Consider the following 15660-nt stretch of genomic DNA (forward strand, 5'->3'; position numbering starts at 1 on the left):
TTACAGGCCAATGATTCATACCGTCCACAAAGTGGTATCGCCCACAACAGAGGTGCGAAAGTCACTGACATGGTGGACAGACCCCAAGAACTTACTTCTAGGGGTGCCATTGCACCAACCACAAATTGCGGTTTTTCTCACGATGGACACATCCCACATAGGATGGGGAGCGCACATGCACAACAAAGTGACACAGGGGCAATGGTCCTCCGCAGAGACGGCAATGCACATAAACGTGTTGGAACTCAGAGCAGTGTTCAACGCATGCAGGCACTTTCGAAAATACCTGCGGGGCAAAGTAGTCGGAGTCAATACCAACAACACCTCCACAATGTTCTATATCAATCGTCAGGGCGGGGCCAGATCTCGTGCGCTATGCACAGAGGCGGTCCAATTGTGGAATTGGTGCATTGCGAACAACATAACGCTCAAAGCTTCATATTTGCCAGGTGTCCATAACATGAAAGCGGACCAACTAAGCAGACGCCTTGCTCTCACACGCGAGTGGCAAATCCGCTCAGACCTGCTCCGCGAAGTATTTCACAGATGGGGGTTTCCCCAGATCAACTTGTTTGCTGCCTACACCAACAAAAAATGCCCGCAGTGTTGTTCCAGAGGGGGCATTGGGCGAGGTTCTTTGGGGGACGCCTTCATGCTTTCATGGGAAGGTCCCCTGTTGCACGCTTTTCCTCCCACAAAGCTCATTCACAAAGTCTTAGAGAAAGCCAAAAAGGAGAAGGTGCGAATAATACTTACAGCCCCAACATGGGATCGACAGCAATGGTTTCCCTTGCTCCTACACATGTCATGCTGCCCACCATTCCCCCTCCCGATAGTGCCGGACCTTCTCACACAGAGTCCGGGGACCATAGCGCACCCCCATCCTCGAATGCTCCGCCTACAAGCATGGCTAATCCATGGCTTAGTGCCTTAGAGACAACATGCTCAGAAGGAGTAAAAGAAGTCCTAGAGTGCAGTCAATCGGCCTCTACCAGGAAGACTTATGCTCATAACTGGACACATTTTATATCCTGGTGTTTGTCCAAGCAGTTGGCTCCTCTGGACGTTTCCATTCCCACAATCCTAGAGTACTTACTGGAGCTGAAACAGGGCGGACTCTCTTTATTGTCATTAAAGGTCCACCTTGCGGCCACATCAGCGTTCCAACATATAGAGGAGGGGCCAACCATATTCGCCCATCCCATTACCACACGGTTCCTAAAGGGGCTGGCAAACCTATACCCCCCGCGGAAACCGCTATCGCCTTCATGGAGCTTGGACTTGGTCCTAGACACACTGTCTAGACCCCCTTTGAACCATTGGCCACGGTACGCCTCTGGTTGCTTACCATAAAAACAACTTTTCTTCTCGCAATTACATCAGCCCGCAGGGTGAGCGAACTGGCAGCAATAATGGCAACACCACCCTCTACGATCTTTTCAAAAGAGGCGGTGATTTTACGATTACATCTGGCCTTCATCCCCAAGATTGCCTCAGAGTTCCACATTAATGAACCAATAGTTTTACCTTCATTTTATCCGAAACCACATACCTCTAGTAAGGAAGCGCGGCTGCATTTACTCGATGTGAGGAGGGTGTTGGCTTCTTACATAGACAGAACTAAGCCCTTCTGAAAAACAGACAGACGCCTGGTGTCCATTGCACCCAGATCAAAAGGGGAAGGCCTATTCTCACAAAGGATTTCAAACGACATTGTATCCTGCATAAAACTGTGCTACGAGCTCTGTAAGACCCCTCTCCTAGCTCCGCGCAGGGCTCACTCCACTAGAGCAATGGCGACGTCGACAGCCTTCTTCAAAGGAGTCGCATTAAAGGACATCTGCAGAGCGGCAACATGGTCATCCTACGACACCTTCGCCAAGCACTATGTGATGCACCGGGTGTTGGATGAGGATACGTGTCTGTCGACAGCAGTCCTTTCAAGGGCAAGCTGCACATAAATCTGGTACCCACCTCCATTTTTGGGGTCACTGCTGGGTAGTCACCTAATGTGGAGCATCCACGGGGACCACTTGAAGAAGAAAGAGAAGTTACTCACTTGTGTGGTAACGATGGTTCTTCGAGATGTGTCCCTGTGGGTGCTCCATTACCCACCCGTTCCTCCCCGCTTTGGAGTTCTGCTTTGTGTCTTTCAGGAGCATCCGGGGCGGTTGATCGAGGAACTGGCGTGGATCGGATCGCGTATGTGACCGAAAGCGCACAAAGGACCGATGCGCATTGGCGCATGCGTGACCCGACAAGACACAGCTGGAAATTTCCAATCTGCGGTGCCGGGGTGAGCCCGTCACCTAATGTGGAGCACCCACGGGGACGCATCTCGAAGAACCATCGTTACCACACAAGTGAGTAACTTCTCTTTTCTTGAACTTGGTGCTTGAAATCTATCATGCACATTCCTGTGTGGAAAGCCTAGCAGAGTGATTGCTGTTTAACTGACACCCATATATTTGGAAGGGTTCAGATATTTTATGACAAACAAATTTAATCCTTTTAATACTTCAGCCCACTTGTGGAGTTAATTAGGAGGATGGATTTGGACTCTATTTTTCTATTTCATGTTTATCCAGGCAGGAGCTTTTTTTTTTGTGTTTTTATACCGGTGCCAGCTTGATACTATTTCTGTGGTAAAACCGTCATATTTCAGTATTTGTTACTAGGCCATAAAAATAGACTCAAGAGTTAAAACTTCATCATCATCATCATCACCATCATCAACCATGGGCTCAGTGCCGGTTCGTGTCTGATGCCTCTCTTACTATTTCCTTCATATTTCCTGGTCCAGGGCAGAGTGTCCTAGTTCTGTAGACTAGCTTGGCACCAATCTACTGTATCATCTACCCATTTTCTCTGAGGTCTACCTCTCAATTCGAACCATCCATTACGTCGAGTATCAGGGACTTCCCTGATTTTTCATTTGTCATTCATTCTGCAGATATGCCCAAATAGCTGTAACTTCTGTTGTATCACCTGCTGCAGTAGGTTCTCTTTCAGCTGTATTTTCCTATGTAATTCTTTGTTGGTGACCTTCTGCATCCATCCTATTCTTAGGGTTTTTCTATAACAAGTCCTTTCGAACGCCAATATTCTTCTCTTCGACTCTTTCATTATCACCTATGTCTCACATCCATATAACATGCTGCTGAATACACACATTTTCAAGACACTCAGCTTCATTCCTAAGCTAATCACTTTGCTTTTCCAGATGTTATCCATTGCCTTTAAACTCATTCTTGCTTTTGCTATTCTAATCGCTATTTCCTTCTTACAGTATAGATCACACGTTATGTTATGCCCCAGATACGTGAACTTCTCTACGTTCTCTTCTTCAATCCCATCCATACTGATCTTCCTTCCTATTTCCTTATCTCCATATACCATTGCTTTTATTTTATCAATGTTCATAATGAGTAGGGACTGATTAGGGACTGATTGCTTCCTTGTTTAGCACCGGCACCATTTTTGCTAGCTTCTCCTCATCTTCCTCAATGATAACTATATCACCCATGAATCTCAAGTTGTTAGTTCTTATCCCATGCACAGATATCCCTTCTGTCTCTTCCTTGATCTTGTCCATCACTCTCTCTAGATGAGTGATGAAGATACTCAGCAATATTGGACCTCCTTGTCTCATACCTCTACTCATACTCATTCTAAACCAACTTTGCAACTCTCCACACATTCTCACCACTGCCTCTGCATTGTCTTTGTTATCTTTCAACAACCGTATCAGTCTGCTATATCCACTCCATACAACTCCATCACCGCCCAAGTCACTTTCTGCTCTATACTGTCAAATGCCTTCTGAAAATCAATTAAGCAAACGTAGATGTTCTTGTTCTTTCATTGAGTTTTCTCTGCTATCAATCTTAGTACCTATATCTATTGTATGGTACTTCTGTATTTCCTGAACCCTGCTTGCTTGTCCACTAGATGTTCTTATATCTCTGATCTTAGTCTCTCCACCGGTGTCATCATCAGCACCTTGCCTTGATGACGCGTTAGGACAATTGGTCTGTAGTTCTTGTGCTCCAATGCACTTCCTTTCTTGTGTATTGTTACTAGCACGGATCTTGTCCACTCCTTAGGTGCCTTCCCTTTTTTCCATGCTATATTACATAGTTGGTGTATTTCCTAAATCATACTTTGTCCTCCATATTTAATCATCTCTCCCATGATCTTATCATTTCCTGGGCTCTTGTTGTTCTTTAGTTGTTTCACTGCTCTTTCTCCTTCGAAATATGGGTCTCACTCTCGATGCTCAGCAGAGATATCTCTTTCCATTCTTCAATCAGTCTCTCTGAGACACTCAGGTCCAACCGTGTGCTTTGTATATATCAGTGCAATATCTCGTCCATTGCTGCACAATGTTCTCCTTGTTCATGAACACCTATGTTCTCGTCTTTGATCAACATCTGCTTCGGCTGTCACTTCCTATTAATATTCCTAATCATTTTATGTACCTCCCAGATATTACATTCACTGTAATACCTCTCTATATGTTCACACTGCTCCTTGAACCATTTCTCTTCATCTTTTCTGGCTGCTTGTTGCATTTCACTCTATATTGTTGTTCTGCCCTCTTGGCAACATCCCTTTTGATTTTCAACACTCTCTTCTCTTGGACCAACTTCAGTGTCTCCTGCATAATCCACTTCTTATTGATCTTCTCTTCCAGAATAGTCTGCTCATAGTAGCACATTCTTCTATCGCCATAGCTATCCCTTCAACTCTCTGATCTAGGTCTTTCTCTGTGGCCTCATTCCTAATCTTCTCTTCGAGTGCTACTCTGTACGCATTCCCGATATCTTCCTTGCCTAGCCTCACTGTGTGTCTTCTTTTCTTCAAGAGTGTCTTACACTTTCTCTTGAGTTTCATCTTGATGTTTGTGGTCACTAGACTGTGGTCTGAGTCTGTACCCGCTCCTTGGAAAGTTTGGCACTGCTGTATTGATGTTACCTATCTTCTTATTAAAATAATATCTATCATGTTCTTGGACTTCCCATTATTCGATCACCATGTGCACTTCCTACAGTCCTTTTGTTGGAACCTCATGTTGCAGATCACCATCTCGTGCTCCATAGCAAACTCTAATATTTTCTTGCCTTGTTCGTTTCTTTCTCCATATCCAAACCTTCCCGTGACTCTCCCTCAACCTTCATTATCTTTTCCGACATTAATGTTCCAATCTCCTTCGATGATCAACATATCTCTTTGGTCTCTCCTCCAGTGTCTTTGTCGTGTCTTTGTAGAATAGCTCTGTCTCTTCCTACGTACTCTCTGATGTGGGTGCATACACCTGAATGACTGAGATGTTGAACGGTTTTGCTTTGAATCTCACTACCACCATTCTTGCACTTACGGGTTTGTATCTTAGCAATTCTTCTCTAGCTCTTTTGCTAAAAAGGAATCTGATCCCTGCCTCATGCTTCGTTTCATTCCCTGACCAAATGACTTCACAACTGTACATCTCTCCCAGTGCTGTCCAATGCATCTCTGCCAGTCTAAGTATATTGCATTGGTATCTCTCCATCTCCTTCTAAAGCAGCTCTGATTTTCCAGTTGCCCACAGTGTTCGGACATTCCACATTCCAATTGATCGTACGTGTCTGCATTGTAATTTTCTTTCTGTAGGCAACTTACTGACTCAACCCTGGTCGCTTGATTGGTATCACGGACCTTGTTTATTTGGGCGATGTCCAAGCCGGCATCTTTTATCATTTATTTGTACTGGCATCAGATTTCATTCATATTGTTGTTTTGCAGTCAGCACATCACTACACATCTGACTAACCCTCCTCCTTCATCCAGTTTTAGGACTGACATGGAACCCGTAGAGGCTTCATGATGAAGTTATTTAAAACTTGACATGTGGAAAAAATTCCATGTCTTTGTTTTCAAGACAAAGGAAACCCAAAGTAATGAGTTACTGAGTTCAAGTATTTCTTTTATGCCACTATCCTTTAAAAATAGTTTCGTCATTTGAGATGATACAGTGGAATCCTGTAGTTTGTAATGCAGGTGAGTCCCTGGAGTTATCTTAGAAGGTGTGGGGGGAAGTGGACAAATGTATTTTGTCTGGAAGTGTGAGCCATTGCCTGACCCATATGCTGCTTGCCTCATCTGAATAAATGAAAGTGTGCTATTGGGCCTAATCTTTCTGTTTGAAACCAATAGGATTGTGCTCTGATTGTGTACTACAACTTGTATCAAATGCAGTGCTAGTATGTACAGATAGCTTGTCATCTTGGAGTGAGCACTGCACTGGAAACAAGAAACACCTGATCTCTAATCCCTGCACTGATGGTTACTCGCTATGGGCACATCACTGTGTCTCATGCTGTTCATCTATGCAATGAAATAATAATAGCTGGATTGCAGGGTGTAATGTAGATACAGGTGCTTATATTTGTAGAGCTCTTTAATGGTGAGGAGCACTAGACAAGTCCTGAGTATCTTTCCCCACACCCTTTTCCATTTCCAAGCTCCACCCAGTTCTTTGTTTTGGCTGCTCCTTCCTCCCACACCTAACTCAATGCTTTCTTTCACAGAGGCGAGTATGCCTGGATTAGCCTCCTAATTAGTGGTGCATGTGTCCTCCTAGTCCTGTGAAGGCCTATCTAGTTCTAGGAGCACTCCAGTAATAATTAGCATAGGTCGGTCTGCATTACATTTGTGTCTTTAGAATGTGACTCAAAGTAGCAGAAGAGACTGAGGAAGGTATTAGAGTAGCAGATTCAAGATATGACTAAGAACTGAGTTTAAATTTTAGCAGGACAGCTTGATAGCAAGCAGCAGATTTTGAAGTAAAAAGTTGGGTAGAGTGATAGGACTTGATGAGAGCCTGGATGTGTGCAGGGGGGAGGGTGATGGGATGGTAGTAGATGTCTGAAAAAGAGGATGATAATAAATTAACAAGTAGGGGTAAGATCCTGGGTTTTCTTGCTACGTTGTGAAATTTCCCTTGGTATCAATGGAGGATAAATGGACAATGTATGGTGTGTGGGCCCCACATTTCAAGAAGCCAGAAAGTTTGCATCTCAGTCAGTTTCAGGCACAATAAAGTTTGTCTGTAAATGATCAAATGTAATAATTACCAGATAGGTGAGCGAAGACGCTATTTGTGCCTGCAACTCAGAGAGACAGAACAATGGCTCTCAACTTTTCCAGACTACTGTACCCCTTTTAAGGGTCTAATTTGTTGTGTGCACTCTTTAAGCTTCACTTCACTTAAAAACAACTTGCTTAAAAATCAGACATACAAAATACAAAAAATACAGTAGTGTCACAGCACACTACAGGTTGAACCTCTCTGTTCTAGAACTCTTTCTTCCAACAATATGTGTAAGCTGTCATGATTTTCATTAAATGAGCACTTATCATGGGCATGGCCAAGTTTTCTGTGGTCCCATACAGTTTTTTTACAGCCACCAGTCCTGGGTCTCAGTGTTCTGTGTGGCTGTTCAGCTGTAATTTACCCCTAAGTGTCTTCTAAGAGCCCAGTCAGCAGTGGAATTGTTGGTAATGCTGCTTGACAATATCGACCACCCATCATCTGGCAAGTTCTCTCCTCCAGCACCGGTCAGGTCTCAAGAGTGCAGATGAGAGAGATTCAACCTGTATTACTGAAAAAATTGTTTATTTTCTTATTTTGCCATATCACTATCAAATAAATCAATTAGACTAAAAACATTGTACTTATATTTCAGGGTATACTATACTAGAAGATTTACCCACTGTTGCTCAGGTCCATAACTCAATTAATTTTTTAAAATAAAATGTAAATGTACATCATTGCTTTGGGCTGGGGAAGGAGATGAGGTGTTCAGTACACAGTCTGCCATGGGGAAGAGAGGACTACCCCAACCCTCTCACAACAACAGCTTGGGGCCAGGTGAGATGTGCCTCTCCATGACTGCTGCAACTCCAGCAGGCACAGCCGGCGGGGAGAGCTGTATGTCCCCTGGTAGGGGCAAGTCCAAGTTTGTGTGCCCCCTATGCCCCCCAGCCAGAGTGAGAAATGCAACAAACTGTGTACTTTCCCCGCTTTCTGATGAAGTGGAAGAGCGAGCAAGGTATTGGGGGAGCGGGCATAGTTTGGCCCCCTTGCCCTCCCTAAGGGGTGCCTGGTCATCCTGTCTCTTTCTGCATGGTTTTCTGAGAATCAGTCCTATTCCAGGCACACCCTATTTTCCTGGCACAACCAAGCTCTTACCTTGCTTTACTTTATGCTAAGAGGCTGCAAAACTGATGGTCTGAGCTCTTACCATTTAGGAGGAGTTCTTGAACAGACAGACAGACAAACAAACACTCTCAAATATGTAATAGATAGCAGGGGTGGCCAAATTGCATCTTGCAAGCTGCATGCAGCACTTTTAGAGTGAATTTGTGGCTCGTGGATTCCCCCACACCATTCCCATTTTCTGCCCAGTGCTCAAGGCTTCAGCCCTGCACCAAGGTCGTAGAGCTAGGGGCTTCTGCTCTGTAGAAGGCACTTGCCAGGGCCTGCAGTTCTGAGCTCCAGCAGGGATGCCGTTTGGGTCTAAAGACCTCAGCCTTCCTTCCTGTGAGACTAAATCCCTGAAACTTCCTGCCTTATGGAACTGGAGCCCCAGCAGCCCATTCCCCTCAGGGCAGCGTCTCAAGCCCTGGCAGGCCCCTGCCTGAGGGTCTGGAGCCCTGAATCCCACCTCCTTCCTCCCATGAGGCAGAAGTCCTGACCAGCTACTCACACAGGGCTGGAGCACTGAGTCCTGAAGCTCTCTACCCCCGACTCTAGACGATGGAAGTCATGAGCCCTGACTGGCGCTTCCTGTGGGGCTGGAGCCCCAAGCACCAAAAAGCATACCCAGCTCTTGAACTTCTGAAGATCATCGCTTTGGGCATGGAAGGTCAATAAACTTGGCCACACCTGACAGGCAGAGCAATATAAAGAAGTAATTGTGTGAAATCTGAGTTTCTACTGACTCAGCCAGTGGTTTTTATATAGTCTATTTTAAATCTAGGCAAACATCTAGATGAGTTGTTGAACCCTTGTACGGCTTCTTTGTGCATGCCCAGGGGCACTGCTGTTTGAGAACAACTGAAGTCTGAAATCTGTCATTTGCTCCCACAGTTTACACGGAATAAGAGACAGAACTGAGCACCCTTTGAAATTTTAGCCTTCCAGTTCTCATCCTGTGCCTATTGAAGTAAGTGACAATGCTTCAATTGACTTCAGTGCCCAAACTCTCAGTGCCCATCACACAACTGTATTAGCACACAAATAATGTTTGGAAGTAACCATTTGATGTGCACATTATTTGAGAGGCATTCTAATAAGAACTTGGAGGGATTATGACATAAGAATGAATATATCTTCCCACATCTTCTGTTCCCCTTTTCTGCTGCAGCTACTAAAGCAGTGCTATAATTACACTTGATCCCAGATGTGAATTACACATAGGTTATTTTATATCTAGAACCAACTTTATTCAGTTAAACTTTGTTCTTGGTTACAAGTTAGAGTTACTACTTTTTGAGTCTGATGCTACTGCCTTGAGTCTTACTTCATGGTCTGAGGAACTTTACTGCCTAGATCCTGGTATTATCATGCTAGTTCTGTAAGGTACCTGGATACATTATCTTGGCGTCCTGAATATATTTATTTTCCTCATTTACATTCCATAGTTTCCTTAGCTAAGGGAGATGCTAAAACAGTGCAGCACTACTTTTAACTAGACTTGTATGTCAAAAAGCCAGAAGTGAACTTCTTCTGTGAGCATTTATCATTGCATAAAAATCATTTATTTCTCAACTTCAGTCATGTCAATAAATCATGAAAAGGAAAAAAAATAAAGAAATGAATAGCAGGGAGAAATTCTCAGAAGGGTAGAATTAGCAAGTTTGTGTCATAATGTCAGGAATCTAAACCTTGGGCTATGCAAAGGAGGAATTGTGCAATAGTGGATTGAAGTCGCTTTTGTACTCCTCCAGTTCTGGACCAGCTGTTCACCTGGAGACTTTTCTAACTTGTGCCAAGTAACCAAAGATTGAGATCTGTTGAATTTAAGGGAGGCCCAGCCATTTCCCTTCACCCTTGGCACTTCCCTAATATTGGATGCAAAAGGAAGAGTGATATGTTCTGGGTTTGTACAACATGTAGAACAATGGGGCCCTGGTATATGGCTGGGGCTCTTAGTCATCAATGCAATACTACTACTACAGTATAACAATAATAATAGAAGCTGTTGTGTAAACCTGTGGAGGATCCATCTATGCTACAGTGATCTTCTGGAGGCTGTCTAATAACTGCTTTAGAGCCATTTTGTGGCAGTGAAATTGAACTCAGGGGTTATTTAAAAAACAAAAAAACAAACCAAACCAAACCAAAACAAAACAAAGCTAGTATTACCAGAAATGTTTTGGTTTTTAAATTCAAATACAAATATTTGAATGTAGACATTTCCTGGCTGTGTTTTTTCAGTCCAGCCGCTGTCAACTTGCACTAAATGCTAAAAAACCACAAAATGAAAGTTACTAGAAATTAAACTAAAGCTCCCAGGTCTAGGTTAACCATCTCCGATCAGTGGGAGCAGCATGCCATACAAGGTAAGAGGAAGCTGAACTTTAATAATTCTTTCCATCTGAAGAGCTAAATGACACAGCTCTTAAATGTTCATGTATTGCAGGCCACATCCTAAGTTTGAGATCATCTTTATTGCTAGCCGCTAGTCTTCACCCTATACCTTGTGTGTGGCAGCTGGAGAGTTTAGTTACACAAATAAAGAATATAATGTCATCATTAAAGAGAAAAGATGAAAAAATGAATTCACATCAATGCAAGGGGTGGTGGAACATAGTTATATCTAAAGACAGGCCTGAGCTGTGAAATTTGGGAGTGGATTCCAATTCCCCCATAGTTTGAGAATATTCTGATATGGGAAGTGAAGTGCTGCCAATAGCTGAATAGAAGACTCATGCCAACATTTCCCCCACTACCCTATGTTTAATTCCTTGCTCTAGAAGTGAACGATCTCACAGCGACAAGATGTGGGGGTCTTAAAGAGTCTAGTTCTTTGCCTTTCTAATTAAATAAAACCACTTTCCTATAATTAGAGTGAAGGAAGAAAGAAACGAACGTAAATCGTTTGTTTGCTGGACAAGTTTATACTTTACTCCATGGAGGAAGTGAAAGGCTTATTGAAATACGGGAATTACCGGATCAGTTCAGACGAGTGGTACATTTAGTCTAACAGCCTGCCTGCGTCACTAGCCAAAACCCAATGCTTCAAAGGAGGATGTTAAGACAGCTATAAAAGTTCATGTGTAATCTATGCCATGAAGACTTTATACAGTAAACCCTCTGTTTAACAAACTAGTGGGTGGAAGGGGTGTCCATTTATGCCGAAAGTCCGTTATATCCAAATGGTTATACTGTATGATGATGATGCACGAACCTTCCTAGCCCATCACTCACTCCTGTCCTCTGCCCCCACTTTCCCTTCCCTCCTCTTGCCCCATTCTTCCCCTCACACCTCCATCTCCCTCTCTCAATTACCAGGAGAGGAGCTGAATGGTGGCCTGGCTCCTTCCACCTCCTGCAGCTCTCAGCAGTGCAGCTCTGAGCCACCAGCGCAAAGGTAGAGTGTGGCCCCAGCTGCGATGGTGGCCCCTCCAGCCCCAGCGGTCCCAGCTGCACCAGCAGCTCCTTCGGCCCTGGCAGCGGCTTTGGTGAGTTTCTGGCATTTATTTAGGTGGGGAGGTAGGGGGCTGACAGACAGCGTCTGTTATTTCTGAAGTCTGTTATATCAGGGTCCGTTAAATCGAGGGTTTACTGTACAATATTTTTAAAAAATCTTATCTAATGTAACAGTGAATGTTCTTATTATCCTTACAAATCTTTAATATTTTTGAATTCTATTCTAATATTCTAATTCTATTCTTCATCTCCGTGATAACTTGTGGCAGTGAGTTCTACAACTTAATTATGCATTTTATTAAAATATTCTTTTCTCCAGTTTCCTCTGGAATAGCTTGTTGGTCTTATATTATGAAAAGGTAAATAAGAGTGCTTGATGTATCATACCTATTTAGTTCATTATATCATTTACCTCTATCACATCCCCTCTTATTCATCCGCTCTTTAAACAAACCCTTCCAATGTTTTCATCTCTCTTCATATGGAAATTTTTCCATCTCTCTAATAATTTTAATTGCCTATGTTTGGACTGTTTCTATTTTTGCTGTATATAGGTAGTGGATTTTTTTGTGCCAGTACTTGCTGGTACTGAGTACTGGCACCTTGTCATCCCCATCCATCGGACTGGCTGAGGGTGGACAGGGGAGCTAGCTGAGGACCAGGTGACTACCAGCTCCTCCTTTTTTTTTTATTTCTTAACAAAAAAAAGCACTGTGCATATATATTTAGCTAGGTTGACAGGAACTGAGCACATTTTAGGTGAAGTCATATAATTTATTTTTATAATAGCATTTTAACATTGATTTGATTATTTTTAATCACAGTTTTACACACTTCAACATTTTGCTTGTTTTGACTTCCATGGCTTAAAAAGCAAAGATTTCCATTAAGCTTGTACTTACACTGTATGTTGAAATCTTGATACTATTGAAGTAAATGGAAGTTTTGCCATTGACTTCAGTGAAGCCAGAATTTCACCTCCAGTCTTTTTTCTAAGTTGTTAATTTAAAATCTAGAGGTGCACCTAAGATGGTAAACATTTTTACTTTCAGTGTGTGTTGGTTTGCATGAATTGACAGTGTCATCTAATACTGTGTTGCCCATTCATATAGCTGTGTTAGGTCCTTCTGAAGTTCCTCACAATCTTTCATAGGCTTTACTAACCTAATGAATTTTGTGTCACTTTTAGTTACCTTACTGTTCACTCCCTTTCCGAGATCATTAATAAATATCGTAAAGAACACTTTTGCTACAGAACCATCTGGCACTCCACAGTTAAGCTTTTGCCATATTGAAAATTTATATCTTTTCCTATTCTTTGTTTCCTGTTAGCCAATTTCAAATCCATGACAGTACATTGCTTCTCATGCCATGACAATTATTTTATTTTACAGCTTTTTCTAAGGGACTTTGTTAAATGTTTTCTGAAAATCCAAGTACATTTTGGCACTCTCTTGTCTGGCAACATCTGTAATCTGGCATGATTTTAGTTAACTGGACAACCACTTATCATGCTGTGAACAAGTTCCCCGTGGTCCTGAAAAGCTTGTTTACAGTCACCAATCCTGGCTCTTGGTGTTTTGTGCTATTATTTAGCTGCAATTTACCCCTAAATGAATTTTAAGAGCCCAGTAAGGAGTGGAAGTGTGGGTAGTGCTGCTATATAATATTGACCTCCTGTGGTTTGGTGAATTCTCTTGTTCTGCATCAGTGTCCCAAGGGTGCCAGACCCGAGAGAAGTTCAACCTGTAAAAGATAACCACTGTCTTTCCTTTATCTACTATCTTGGAGAGCCTGGAGTGTTTTCCCTTGGAAAATGTTTGAAAGTATTTGCCATCTGGTGTGATCCAGAGACCAGGGAGTTTGCTCCTCTGAGGCCTTTTATGAGACCCATGCTACATCGCTTCTGGTAGAGATAAATTATCCCTATTCAGAGAGGGGCAGAGCCAGATGGTATTGGTATGTCTTCGTTGCAAGAAATCCCTGTCACAGTGACCCCCGCCACAGGGGTCTCCAGATGCCAAAAATAGACATGTAAATATTCAGCTCAGGCTGTGAACCCGAGATAAGTAGTTACTTGAAGCCTGAGTCTGTAGAGTTGCTGCCACAAGTTTTTGTTTATCTCTGTGTAGACATACTCAGAGAAAGCACCTCAACCTTGTGAAAAGCTCAGAGACAAACTCTTAATATCTTGACCTATTATTCACCTCCTAAATTACTTTGAAGGTGAACATTTGTCTCTTTTGATTGGGAATGTGACATTCATAGCAGCTGCAAAAATGTCAGCTCTCAGGGCTTGTCTACGTTTGCCAATAGATCGAAGCTCCAGAGATCCATCTTCCAGGGTCAACTTAGCGAACCTAGTAGGGACATGCTAACTTGGCCGCTGCTTGCATTCCCGTTGTCAGACTAAGTTACGTCAGCTCCAGCTATGCTATTCATGTAAATGGAGTTGCATAACTTAGTCCGACTTTGCCTCCTAGTGTAGACTCGTCCTCAAACAATGCTTGGGAAGTATGTGATGTAAGACCAGGTCTACAGTAGGCCAGAAAGTCAATTTTAGATCCACAATTCTAGCTGCAGCAATTGAGTAGCTAGAATCGACATATCGGAAATCAACTTACATGACTGTCTTCATCAAGGAGGGTTGACTTCTGACCCCAGACAGTTTGATTTCATGTGTTTTTACCAAGTGCGCAAAATCAAACTCCAGAAGATCAACCCCGAATGGGTCCGTTTTCCTGGACATGTAGACGAGCCCTAAGAGTCATCAGTAACCAATACCTATTTCTTTCAGATCTGAAGAAGAGTTCGGTGTAGCTTGAAAGTTTGTCTCTTCCACCAACAGAAATTGACCTACTAAAAGATATTACCCCACCCACTTGATCTTTATTCTGTTAATGTCAGTCCTAATCTTTCTAAGGCAGGCGTGTTTAATTTTGTATATGTAACTGATCTCATTGACTCTAGTGGGTTAGCTCGCATTCTTGAATTTAAGCATGTGTATAAATTCTGTCAGCATCTGGGCATTAATGATCTTGGTAAACAGCTTGACAGGTAGAATAGCCTGAAAATGGGTCTGTCCCAGTCCCTCCTATAAAGAGAACATTTCAGCTCTGATTTACTTGCAATTGAATTATTAAAGCATCTTAATAAATAGTTATCTGCCTCCAGTTTCTTACTCCAGACCCAATAACATTAAATAAATTAGCAGTATACCTGAGTGGCGGTCCCTACCCAGCCTTCAGTCTTATGCTACCAGTGCCACCTACTTGTGCTCCTACTATCAAATTAAGCACACAACATGTTGGGTGCATGTACACTAGCCGGCTACTTCGAAGTAGCCAGCACAACGTCAAAATAGCACCCGTCGCATCTACACGCGCCGGGTGCTCTTTCGACGTTGAAATCGACATTAGGTGGCGAGATGTTGAAGTCACTATTCCCATCCTCGGATGGGAATAGCACCCTACTTCGATGTTGAATGTTGAAGTAGGGTGTGTGTAGACTATCCGCGTCCCACTACTTCGAAATAGCGGGGTCCTCCATGGCGGCCATCAGCTGAGGGGTTGAGACGCTCTGTCCAGCCCCTGCGGGGCTCTATGGTCCCTGCGCACAGCAGCCTTTAAGGCACCACGGACCTGGATTTCCTGTGGCAGGAAGCTGAGAGTGTGCAGGCAGCAGCACAGGCATGTGCTAGCCCTGCACACTTCTCAGAGGCCCCGATCCCCACTGCCTTCACCCATGGCCTGAAGCCAGCCCCCCTGAGCGCTCCCAGGGCTGCCCTCCTGAGGGGACCCAGGCGCCCCCAGCAGCCAAGCGGGGGGCCAAAAGGACGCGGGGCCCCTCCTGGTCGGAGGCCGAGCTCTGAGACCTGCTGGGGCTCTGGGGCGTGGAGGAGGTGCTCCACGTGATGGGGAGCAAGCAGCGGCATGCAGAAGCGTTCACCTGACTGGCCGAGG

At 43.6% G+C, this 15660-nt stretch overlaps 1 long non-coding RNA gene across 1 annotated transcript in view; it reads left to right on the forward strand.

Annotated features, from left to right (window-relative positions):
- LOC142022362 (uncharacterized) overlaps window positions 1-14851 on the forward strand; it is a 32841-nt gene extending 17990 nt beyond the window's left edge. The window contains exons 2-3 of the long non-coding RNA XR_012647944.1: window positions 11561-11730; window positions 14496-14851. This is a non-coding gene — a long non-coding RNA (uncharacterized LOC142022362). The remainder of the gene's footprint in view (window positions 1-11560; window positions 11731-14495) is intronic.
- Window positions 14852-15660: the final 809 nt, after the last annotated feature.

The sequence above is a fragment of the Carettochelys insculpta genome, chromosome 17, assembly GCF_033958435.1.
Source record: "Carettochelys insculpta isolate YL-2023 chromosome 17, ASM3395843v1, whole genome shotgun sequence".
Lineage (NCBI taxonomy): Eukaryota > Metazoa > Chordata > Testudines > Carettochelyidae > Carettochelys > Carettochelys insculpta.